The following is a 12051-nucleotide window of genomic DNA, read 5'->3' as shown; positions in this document are numbered from 1 at the left end:
TTTTATTATTCTTCTAAATTAAAGATAAGCCAGCTCTTTTCTGTTTCATTCATGAGCTTGCCATTGTAAGCAAAAATAGTAGTATGTTTTAATATTTATATATGCATTAAAACATTATGTGGATATAAATGTATTCACGTACTTATTAAAACCTTTCCAGAACTTCTTTTTAAATACATATTTTAAAAAATCTAAACCTAATATTTTAAATACTAATTTAAGAGCTCATTTACTTCTATTTGATGTGGAAAGTAAATTTGGAACCACTAGCTGTTATCTGAAAACTTAAATGTGGTATTTTCCTTTTCATAACTTTTTAATTTATATTTAAGTAATAAATACAGGGATAGTTATTAATAAAACATGAAGAAAACAGTTTTTAAGTAAAAAAAAAAATTACCTTCATTGAATAAAATGTGAAATCTTTGATTTCCCTTTTATTTGCTTACAGGGGTACCTTCTCTGCAAACATGTCAGAATGAAGGAGTTAGGAAGATTTACACTGTTGAATTATTCTCTTGAAAATGTTAAATACAAAGTAAAATATGATAGAACAGGAAAAAAAAAGAAAAACCTCTTTAAATTTTTGAATGGGTCATTTTTCAAGTAGTGAATTCAACCCTCTGGAGTCAACACAGAAATCCTTGTAATAAAATTTCAAAACTAATACTGTGCACAACATATTGAAAAAGGTTTACCACCTGTTACAAGAACATTCACTTCTTTTGTCAAAAATTCCTCTGCTTCTTTTCAGAAAATAGATCTGTACACAAAACACTGCACTGCCCTGACAAACAAAGCAACACTAAACATGAATTCATGAATAGAAAGAAGCCTCAGTGCCAATGCTCACAATGCAGCACATGCTAACATTCACCATTAGTATATTGAATGAAAGCCTAAATGAGCTCATTGGGAGTGTTTCCAGTGAGTTCAGTGAGCTGTGGATCAAGCCCATGATGTCTATCATAGTTTGTTTCTCACAAGGCTTTACATCAGGCATGACTAAGGGACCAGGTGATGTGACCTCACCTGCATTTGAACATCACCAGCTTGAGCTCATTAATGCCAACATGGATGTGACTCCTCTACCTGTAGTAACTGGAGATTTGAAAGATGGTTAACTACAGTGTCTGGTTCACAGGCTCTCCAAACTCTCACAGCAAGTGCCTTGTATACTCCATGACTCTTTGGACTGTGTTGAGTGTTCCTTCTTCCCTTGCTACAGTGTTTTCACTGTAACATTAATGAATTAATTTGCAATTAAAATAATCCTTTGAGGATACAAGGAATCGCCACATAACCACTGGAAAATGTTTAATTGTTGTGACCTTCGAGTAAAGCATCTTGTGTATTTTCCTTTCTCAGCAAAACCTATTTGGAAATCAGGATAGAATCTGACAAGACCATGCAATTGGTTTCCATAGATCTTCTTTACAACTCCTGTTTAACTGTTTAATAATTAAGGTGGGATAAAACAAGTGCGCTGATGGAGAAAGCAACAAAGTACACGCTACTTTTTGGGACTTGATGATCTTAAAGGTCTTTTCCAACCAAAACAATTCTATGATTCTACATACAGATGCTGGGGTTTACCATAGGTATATGAAGAGTTAAAGGGAAGCACAAACAAAAAAGGAGTTGAATGTAAGATAACTACAATGGACTGCATTCCTTTGCAAATTATTAAAATGTTGCAACAATATATCAAAGCTGTTTGAGTAATTGCCTATCTTTGATTAAGTAAATATTTCCAAGATCTTTGCCAGATTAATTACCATTAGTTTTCCTTCAGTATCTTCCTGCCTATACTTTTAGAAATAAAATTTAGATGAAGGACACATGCTGAGACACAGCATCCCCTCTCATGTTTTGGATTAAGTTAAATACTGTAATAAATATATAATAAATTATGTAAGATGTTCAGAAATGTTTTGCTTTATGTTGTATCAGCTAATCCCATTAAAAACATAAAGCCAAAAAACATCAATCTGCTACTGAAGGGGAAACAAGAGTAGCTGCTGGTACCTTAGATTTTTTGAAAGCCAGTATAGCTATATTTGGTATCTGAATTTTGTTTTGGTGACCTAGCTATACATTCTCACCAAATATCCTTAGAACATCCAGAATTCTCATTTGCTTTGATAAAGGAATACCAAGTAAAACAGATTTTAAAATACATGCCTACCAATTCCTCCAATTTACATGGTTTACTTAAATGTTACCATATGATTTATAACAAATTGTTATGATGGACTTGTTTGATGTCCCTTTTTCATCACAGCAGCTGTGCAAAGTGTGGTGTCATGTGACATCGACTATATAAAGGCTTGGGTGACGGATCTCAATATTGAAGCTACAGCTCAGAAACCACCTATCTATCAAAAGGGGCCTTACTCCTCAGGTCACTTGCCTTTCCCACAGCTCCGTGACAGCATCTTTATTAAAGAGTATCACTACTCATTTTCCTTCCCTGTCCAGGTTCCTCCTTCCCTTCTGCCCCAACATTTGACTATGCATACGCAGATTAAAGAAGAAGGTCTTTAACCTTGATCCCAGGCTAGGGCTGTTATAATTTTCCCTCCTTCTTCCATGAAAGATAATGTCACTCATTTCTGAGCAAAAGTCCAAAGGGAATGTTCTTACACTGCTGCAAAGACTAGAACACCCAAACATAATAGAATGGCACAGTGACTTTACCCCATCTTTAAAGAGTCATTTATTGCTGTTCCTCCTATTAAGCACCTTTCTCCTTAATCCAGAATCTAATATCTTTTTCTTTACAATCCAATTCAGTTACTGTCAAATCAGTGCATAGTGAATGTACCCAGCACCTCATAAAAATAATGTAGCATCCAGCAAGATGTAATGTTTTATGCCAGTCCAAGTTCTGGCAGTGTTTCCATTGACTTCTAGGGTTTTTATAGCATTCAACAATGGCAGAGAGAATGCTAAAGCAGAGTGTAAATTAAATGGAAAAGCCAGTTATCTTCTCCTGAAGTATCTTTGTGAGTGTGGAAACGAAGGTTTGCATGTATTTGGTAGAAATGACTGGACAGAGGATAATATCCCTACATGAAATTTAAAGCTTTCAGATACCCACATCTCCATTTTAGTCCAATTGCTTTGTAGCATTTGTACTATACTTACCTTGAACACCTGCTTCATAATGCTCAATTTTGACTGTAGAAAAATTAATTAATATATATTAAATTCATAATACTCCATCATTCTGTTTAATGCAACATTTATTGCTAAAGAGCAGCTATTGAATGACACTTCTGGTGAATGGAGCCAGAATGTCTGGTCATTAGATGATAGAAGCAATATTTCAGGTAGTAAACAGATGTCAAATGAATTCATCAATACAAATAAAAATCTGCTTAATATGATCCAAACTCAATCTTTTAAAGCTTCAGTAATTTAATTATGTTTTCCATACACAAAGAACAAACATATCTTTTTGTTTGGAATAACCTTTGTTTTAGAGTTCTACAACGACAAAGCAAGGAAAGGAGAAAAAAATTCAGGAAAATCTCCAACACCAGCATAGTTACTTCTTCCCTTGTGATGGGCTGCAGAACCCTCCTGTAATACATTGGCCATCATCTTCTGGACCAGCAGTGCCCAGAAAACAATATTGCCACTCTCATATCCAGTACAAACACACAGAACCCATTTCCTTCATGACAGTGCTAATAGAAGACTAGATGGTATGAACTTAAATCTATCTGTAAATAAAGAAACATAATGTAATTAGACTACTCTGTTTCCTTCTCCATGCTATGCTTTCACTCTCACTCTTCCTATTTAAATAATCTATTTACAAAATGAAAGCAAAATGAAGCTCATGGGCTTGTTTGAATATGTGTAAGTCTGTTGAATTGTTCCAGGTGTTTTGCTTCATCTTTGGCAGTCAGTAGTAATTAGGGAAAACTGAGCACTGAATTTGGAAGCCAAATTTTCTAGAAAGAGTACAGAGTTCTAGATTACACAGAAGAAAACCAGACTTCAATGGAATTAATTTTGTAATCTGAAATACCATTTTTACTTCCTCTATACTTTTGTTGTAAAAAAAAAAAATAATCCGCTAACCATTTTGTCTTCTAAAATAATTTCCAGTCTGCTTAGGCTTCTGAGTATGATAATGTCTTTCCTCAGCATGCTTTCAGATGCAGAAGGAACACATTTAATATTTCTGCATAAATGAAATCTTCTATAAATGTTGAAGAAGATCCACTGCTCATGTAATTTTATCCCAATCATCCTATATTTTTATGTAAAGTACATATGATTTAGTTTTTAGGGCCACATAAAGTTTTGGGATTCATTGTGAAAAACACTCATAGAATCATAGAATTGGCTGGGTTGGAAGGGACCTCAGAGATCATCAAGTCCAACCCTTGATCCACTACCGCTGCAGTTACCAGACCATGGCACTGAGTGCCACATCCAGTCTCTTTTTAAATATCTCCAGGGATGGAGAATCCACCACTTCCCGGGGCAGCCCATTCTAATGTCTGATCACCCTCTCGGTGAGGAAATTCTTTCTAATGTCCAACCTAAACTTCCCCCAGCACAACTTAAGATCGTGCCCTCTTCTCTTGTCTTATCCCAAACCATCTCCCACCACCTAATTCTTCATTATTTTCAGATGGAATTGTGACTGAAAAATTCTTGTTGAGTGTAAATGCTTCAGAAAAAAAGGATTTTTTTCAGGAAAGGCTGTAACTTGGTTAATTTGTGTTCTTTATAAATATTTTTTTTTAACCTTTTTTATTTTTCTTCAAAATTCTATTTTAAAATTAATCAAAACCCAGAGCAGTTGGTCTGGATTGAGACCTACATATTTTTAGTTTTAGACTAGTAGTGACTACTCAAAGTGCAGCTTTTTATATATAAAAGGGTAAGAATATAGTTTTGATTTATCCAGTTTGTTGAGGAATGGAGGAAGAGTTCCCATTCACCTCTACTAATTATATTATTTCTTGTTAGTCTGTTGATAGCTACCCAGAGTTGGCAATTTGCAAACAGATACAGTGCTGCATCCCATTATAGGAGATCTAAACATTACCTCACCAAGTAGTTGGCTGGGTTAAAAAAACACAGTATTCAGTCAGCATGGTGCTCTGTCTACATTTTTCTTCTCTCCGTGCTTTTTCAGGTGATTTGTACTTTTCAGGGAAAAATCCACACAGTTACCAATTTTGCCTTATCCTGTCACAGAACATGGGAACATGAAGAATTTTCCTTTGACCCCCCCCAGTACTCTCAGTGTATTCAGCAACTTGACCAAAGTAAATCATACAGATCTTTCTTTTTTTTTCTTTCTCCTCTTCTCTCTGGATTTACTTGGTCTTCTCTTCTATATAATGACCTACTTCTGATCTAATTCTTCCTATTTAGCATATTTTTAATAGCTTCATCATGTATAGTCTATCAGTGTTGATTTCCATCAATGTAAAAATTTCTTTGGCCCTTCTGTAATTATACTTCTGTCTCCTACTTGTCTGCAACTCTTCAGACTATTTAAGTATCACCTGCATGACCCAGTTTATGTTTTCTTTAATATTTTTAAGCAACATAACATATACTTTATCAGCTTGAACTTGCTGGTTTAGTTTGTGTTTATCATGTGATTCTGAACAACGTGCCCACTGTGTAAGTGGGCAGCATCTAACTTTCACTAGGAGGGGATGCTTCTAGCTGTAGTTTTACAGTTCTGACTGTGAAATCTACAATCACAATTTACAGAAATGTGTAGGCAGGCTGCCGAGAGACAAAGTAATGTGCAAGAGGCTAATTCATTACAGGACAGAACTGCAGTTTTCTTTCCTTAGTAGTTCTAAAGTGAATGGAGCAGGAATTGTAGATAAACTGACCCAAACAGGATGAGACTATAGAGATTTAGACTCAGGATGGACTGCTTGGGTCTGCTGCTGCCCGTTTCATTATTTTCTGTTTAGCAGATGTGATCCTTGCAGCAGAACTGAGGACTCCTTCTCGGTGATTTAATTATTAACAACAGTGAAGCTTCCTCTAGCATGTGGCTCTGTTTCCATCCAGCAGCAAGTATCTGATGCCTTTCTGCAAAATCAGGGAGCACTAACCATGCTGCACCAATGCACTTGTGTATTGGCATCTCCCCCAACTCCTGACAATACTGAACCCACAACCCAGATTTGGGGAATGGCTCTGACCATAGAGCTAGTTCAGTAATGAAATTCATCTGCTTGTGTTTTAACAAAATGAGTATTACACTTTAACTTTAAAAACATCACTCTCTAAAGGAGTGGTCAGTGATATGCATCATAAATGTCAGCATCAAATTCTGGTGTCCACAGTGGAATATTAGGCTTGTCCCTGTCATCATTGTTTGCCTTTGGCATGCTCTAGGCATCTGCATGCTGAACATACAGATTTTATTCGGCTCTTACTGGTGTTTAATTCTCTTTCTACTCTACACAGAGAATCCAAGCACTTGAAATAAAATCTAAGTGCTAGTTGAAAATGCTGATAGTGATATATATCTATAATAAACTTATCATTAGTTCGTTCTTCCATAGGTTCACATTCCAGTAACATACAGCATGCTATAAAAATAATAAAATAAAAAGAGGCCCTTCATGCTACTTCATGACACACATACCCTGGACTTTCTGTGCAGTAATTTTCCTCTGAATTTTAAAATAAATGTTTAATTTTCACCTATATTTTCACTAAAAGAAAAAAAATTAGTAACTTAAAAATTAGTAACCATGCTCTGGTCTCCTATTTTTTATTCCTGTTGAATTCTGAAGTGACCATGATGTGAAGGATGTGTTAACTAAACTAACAATCACGTTTCAGTGACTGTGTCTGCAGCCAACATCTGGCACTCTGGTACTGACTGAGGCTTGCATACCTTTTCATATTCCCAGAAGCCTTCTGAATATAAAGAGCTGATGTTTTGGATCGTTTTCCTTGTGCAGCTGAGTCCAGATTTGCTGACATTTGCAAAATGGACCAAGTTTCCACTGTTTTCGGGTGCTCCACAGGCAATGAAATTGCTACAGCTACTCTGCATGGCTATTGTTGACATGTGTGCTGGCCTTAACTATTCAGAGCCAGTGGCTTACACACAATCGTTCAAGAAATTCCCTAGTACAAATCACCAAAACTCATTGCTGTGTGCAGAAGGGGTGTGCATGAGTGTGAACATGTGCATTTGAGTGTAAATAAATCCCTTGCTGGCCCCTGTAGTGATGTAGAGGCATGGCAGCTGATGGTGTGAAGCAGGAAATCCAATTATGGCTAACTTAGCATGCATAACTAAAAATGTTATTATTGGTCATAAAATTATCCAGCCCTTTTGAAAATCAAATCTATGAACTATGTGAGTGTATTCCTCAGGCTGACTTCACGCTGTGTAAGGAAGTGCTCCCTTTAATTTGTTATAACTTTGCCTGCATTAAACAGGCCTCATTTCAGTGTGAGAGAAGGTTGATGGGATGTGGCTCATTTTCATTGTAAAGTGTCTGGGAATTTGAGCTCAAGCGAAAATCTGCCACTCCTGTGGATGTACAGAGCTTTTGCAGACACTGTATGCCATTTTCTCAGTCAAAGTACTACTACAACAAAAATATCTGTTTTCCAAATATGTCCTAAAATTAAATGTTACCACTTTGATGAACAGCTTCTGTAGTAAAATAGTGCATGTATGACCAAATGGCAATGCATCACTGTTTACACAAAAAATGTTCATTATAAAATAAAATGACACTGAACAGTAAAGTTCCATGTTATTAAAAAAAAAAATCCCCATTAGAGCCAATAGAAAACCACATTATCTTTTAAAACCTTGAGTGAATATAGATTCACCATTCTGACAAACTAGGAAGACGAGAGTTAACAAATTTCACTATTTACTCTCATAAAACTTCAGTTCCAAGGGGAAAACTCTCTCACAGCCCCACTGTGTACAGGCTGCAAACCACAGCGGTTTCAATGGCAAGACATGTGAATTCAGTCCAAAGCAATGGAGTATCTTTTTTCTCTGTCTGGAGGGATATTTTGTGTCCATTAAAATAATATTTTCCAAAAAAATTCTTCAACTTGGTAATATGAGCCTCAACATGACTTACTTCGATTTTCCCAGAAATATCCCCTGAACATTAACTTCCATAAATGTATTTCAGGATGAATTTCCTGGAGGATGCTTGCACAAAGTAGTCTATTTGTACCAGGAGAGCAGAAAAAAAAAGTAATATTTGTGAATTTTCCCATGCTGCTAGTAAACTAGACAAGCTTAATGATGCAGTAAAAAACATATTAATCAAAAGTTCAAGTCAGATTTTATACACTGGTAGCAGAGGTTACAAATAACACAAATAAAATCCCAATTCAGACTGAGTGTTTGCAAACCAACTGCATCCTAGCTGTTCAGCCTCCTTTACTGAGGACAGTGAGATATATGTCAGAAGTCACAGGAGATGGTCACAGTTCAAAGTCTTTCACATTTTACTTACAGTTCTGAAAAAAACATCAGCTTTTGCCGTGCTCTCATACATACACATGTTTGAAATTACTATTTGGGATCCAAATACATTGGATTTGGCCACCTTGGGTACTTAAAGATAATTTTCTCCCCTCTATGGTTCACACCTCATCTAGTACAGACTCTGCAAATTGCCCAAATCTTGTGAATTGCTATTCCAAAAGGTGTGTACCTTATCTATTACAAAAAGCTGTTACCTTTTTTTCTTAGACAGCCACAAGCATTAAATATCATATGAGAAATCTGCTTATTCTGAAAGCTCATGGATTTTATTACCTTGGCAACAAAGTGATCTGTTCAAACTGTGTTTTGCTGCCAGTTTTAAAGGTTTCTGTGTCACAGAAAAAGCCATGAAGAGCAGATGAATAGGTACCTGACCCCGGCTTTTATGCTTACATCAGTTTTCATGGATGGGAGAATGGACACATTGTGAAAATTAGGTCCCTGCTTGCTCAGAACCAGTGGTAGTTATAAACGAACTGGATTAAAAATAGAATTTCAGTTTTCTGACAATCAGTAATAAAATCCCAGTTGGCAACAGAATTTTATTTTCAATATCTCAAGAGAATATTTTTAGTATGGAGAAGAAAAGCAATAGGAAAGAAACAAAATATATGAATGAAATAAAATGTGATTTTTTTCACCTCAGTTTTTTGATTTTTATTTAAAAATAAGCACCCAGATAATGTCATCAATGTTTGTTATAAATAATAAAAAACAAAGTCAAATCACTTTGTATGGAAGTTCCTGTAACTCCATTTTACTCAGATGATTGTGGTGCATGCTTGTTTCCAAATGAGGAAAAATCAATGACAGAGACACATACATCTAATGTTTTGGTGCTGTTATATTGGTGTGTGACACTGGCAGGTCAAAACCCTTCCCCCTCCAGCATGAGAATTAGATGGAGCCAGTTCCCCACACATCATATGCCTTCCCAGATGAAGTCTCTTGTCACTCAAGAGCTCACTTCCAGGAAACTTCTCCTACTCCAATGGCAAGAGACTTACAGTAAGGTCTTTAAAATTATAAAGGCAGCAGGATCCTCTGAAAAATAGGACAGAAGCTTGATCTTTTTCTGGAAAACAGCTGTTCAAAAATGGCACAGGGTAGGGGAGGGACTCCATCTTAATCATTGCACAGAAACTTTTGTGCAAAACACAAAAGATATTTTGTGGGTTTAAAGTCAACATGGCAAATTCACTATGAAATCTGAAAATCAGGAAAAACTGTCTCCTAAGTATGATCATGATTCATCATAGAATTGGAGGGACAAATTGTCCTGAGTGATAGCTCAAGAGTCCCTGACAGCTCAAGAGCCTCATCATGGGCTGCTCTTTCGTCAAAGCACCAGAAAATAGTATTATTCATCAACCTCACATGGCATTGGTTGCCTCCCCATCTAGCATCTAGCCCCCCCCAAAAAAAAGAGGGAGCATGATTTTCTAAATATTTTATGCTGCATTTCACTGAATCAAACAGTTTTTTTGTTTTTTGTTTAAAAATGTTTATGATGTATTTATCATATATTTGATATTTTTGCTATTTTAAAAAGAAGTTAAAAAAAGACAAATATATTTGGGCTTAGAAGATATAAACCACAAAAATGAAGACTTTTTTAAGGTTGAAGATTACATTTTTTGTATGTTTCAGATAGCAACACATAACAGTATAACCAAAAGTACTATACTGTGCCTTGAAGTAAAAATAGGTCTAATTATCATTCCCTTCTTAAAGGTGCTTGCCCTGGACCCCACCTAAGATTAACTAAATTGCAGTAAAGGTTGTCTAAGTGCATGTCAAGTTTAAGACAGTGTACAATGTTGCTTAGAACATGCATATGAACATGCAATCACTGCTAGTTTTCGGCACATCCTGAAATCAAAGTACAGAAGCTTCGTCTGCTCTGTGGGTAGGATCTCGGTTTTCTCTTCCCCAGATCATCAATATTTATGAGAAAAAGTCAGTAAATTTGACTAAGAGGGATATCTTTTAGTTTTTCTCGCCCTGAATACAAAAGGAATGAGAATAAGGTACCACCTGAGATTTAAATGTGTATGAGACACTTGTCTCCTATAGGACCTCATGTGGAGCGCTAACTTTTGGGGTTTTTAAATTTTTTTATTATTTCTTTCCCAACAAGCTCTAAATTTTCACACTCTCCTTTATAAAAATATATCTATGTCTCCTTCTATGTCCTCCCTCCCTTGCTGTTGTAAGCCAATATGGGAGCCTTCCTTTGTTCACAGCTCAGCTTTCTTGGTAAGACTGTACTTGTAACCTGGCACCCTGCAGCAATTGATTGGTCACTCAGATTAAAACATTAAATATTTAAAGTGGCACCACACCATTCATAAAGTGAAACGTAAAGTGTTTGTTTACCCTCTGCTAATTATTTTAGCCCAAGCAGGCAGACTCAACTGTCTACATTATTAATTAAACCTCTAAAAAAGGACAGGAAATTTTCTTTGCTGGTAACAGTCTTAAAGAACAAGCCATAACTCCCATTAGCCATTTTCCCCAAATTGTGCCATTAGAAAGATAAGAAAATAAAATTAATACATATTTCCAAATGGTTTGGATAGAAGCTTACTAGTAATGAAATCTCATATGTCAGTCATCTTTACAAATTATAACTAGTGTTACAAATTTATTATTGTTTGAAGCTATCTGTGGACTCAAGTAGCAAAGATTCATGGTCTCCAAACTAACATGCTTCAAAACAAACTAGTTTTAAGCCTATCTGTAAGGAAAATGGACATTTTCCCCACAGGTCATGCAATAGTGATATATATAATACACATCCAACTTCTGCCAGCGATCTATGCCTTTACAACCATATTTATATTTGCTAGGGACACTATATAAATACTCATCACTGTGTTTTGTGATCAGGAACACTGTACAGTAATGGAAATCACAACAAAAATTCACATACTGAAAAGAACTGTACAAAAAGCCCTATGAGTTACATGCTTTGAAACAAAAGTTCAGCAGTTTCATTGAACAACCTGAAGCAATACAAGATTCCTGAGCTGGGATTTTCAATGATAACCTGAAACTCTTTTCCATTCTGTCAAAAGTCTTGCACAGTGGATGAGGGCTGATTTGCAGTTTAGGACCAGGAACACTCAACATTCTCATTTTTGTGAGACACAGGGGGACAGATCCAAAGGGAATGGAAAAGACTAGGCATAGCATGCAAAGAGGTGGGACAGATGTAAGCACAAATGTCTGTGAACTGCTGCTTTTGAGTGCTGCAGAATAGAAAGCCTGCCACTCTGTTGTGTGTCTCCACAGGACTCTAGAGTCTAATTATAGGCCTCTATGAAAAAGTTCTGCTTGTCAGCAGAACTGGCAGGGGAAAAAAAAATAATGCATAGTTTTGCACATTCACAGAAGAATAAAATATTTAGGCAGAAAATCATCATTGCTGCTGCAGATGGACACTTACAGAGCAAAAAAAGGGTAAATTTTGTGCAGATCTGCTTGTTGCCAGCATAGCCAGAAAACAT

The 12051-nt window shown here is 36.1% G+C and overlaps 1 protein-coding gene across 2 annotated transcripts in view; it reads right to left on the bottom strand.

Annotated features, from left to right (window-relative positions):
* Positions 1–12051, bottom strand: part of CNTN5 (contactin 5) — a 590995-nt gene that overhangs the window by 569253 nt on the left and 9691 nt on the right. The gene's annotated exons all lie outside the window — the stretch shown is intronic.

The sequence above is a fragment of the Heliangelus exortis genome, chromosome 1 (assembly GCF_036169615.1).
Source record: "Heliangelus exortis chromosome 1, bHelExo1.hap1, whole genome shotgun sequence".
In the NCBI taxonomy this organism is placed as follows: domain Eukaryota; kingdom Metazoa; phylum Chordata; class Aves; order Apodiformes; family Trochilidae; genus Heliangelus; species Heliangelus exortis.
The sequence above is the reverse complement of the archived record's forward strand: the minus strand, read 5'-3'. Positions and strand labels throughout refer to the sequence as shown.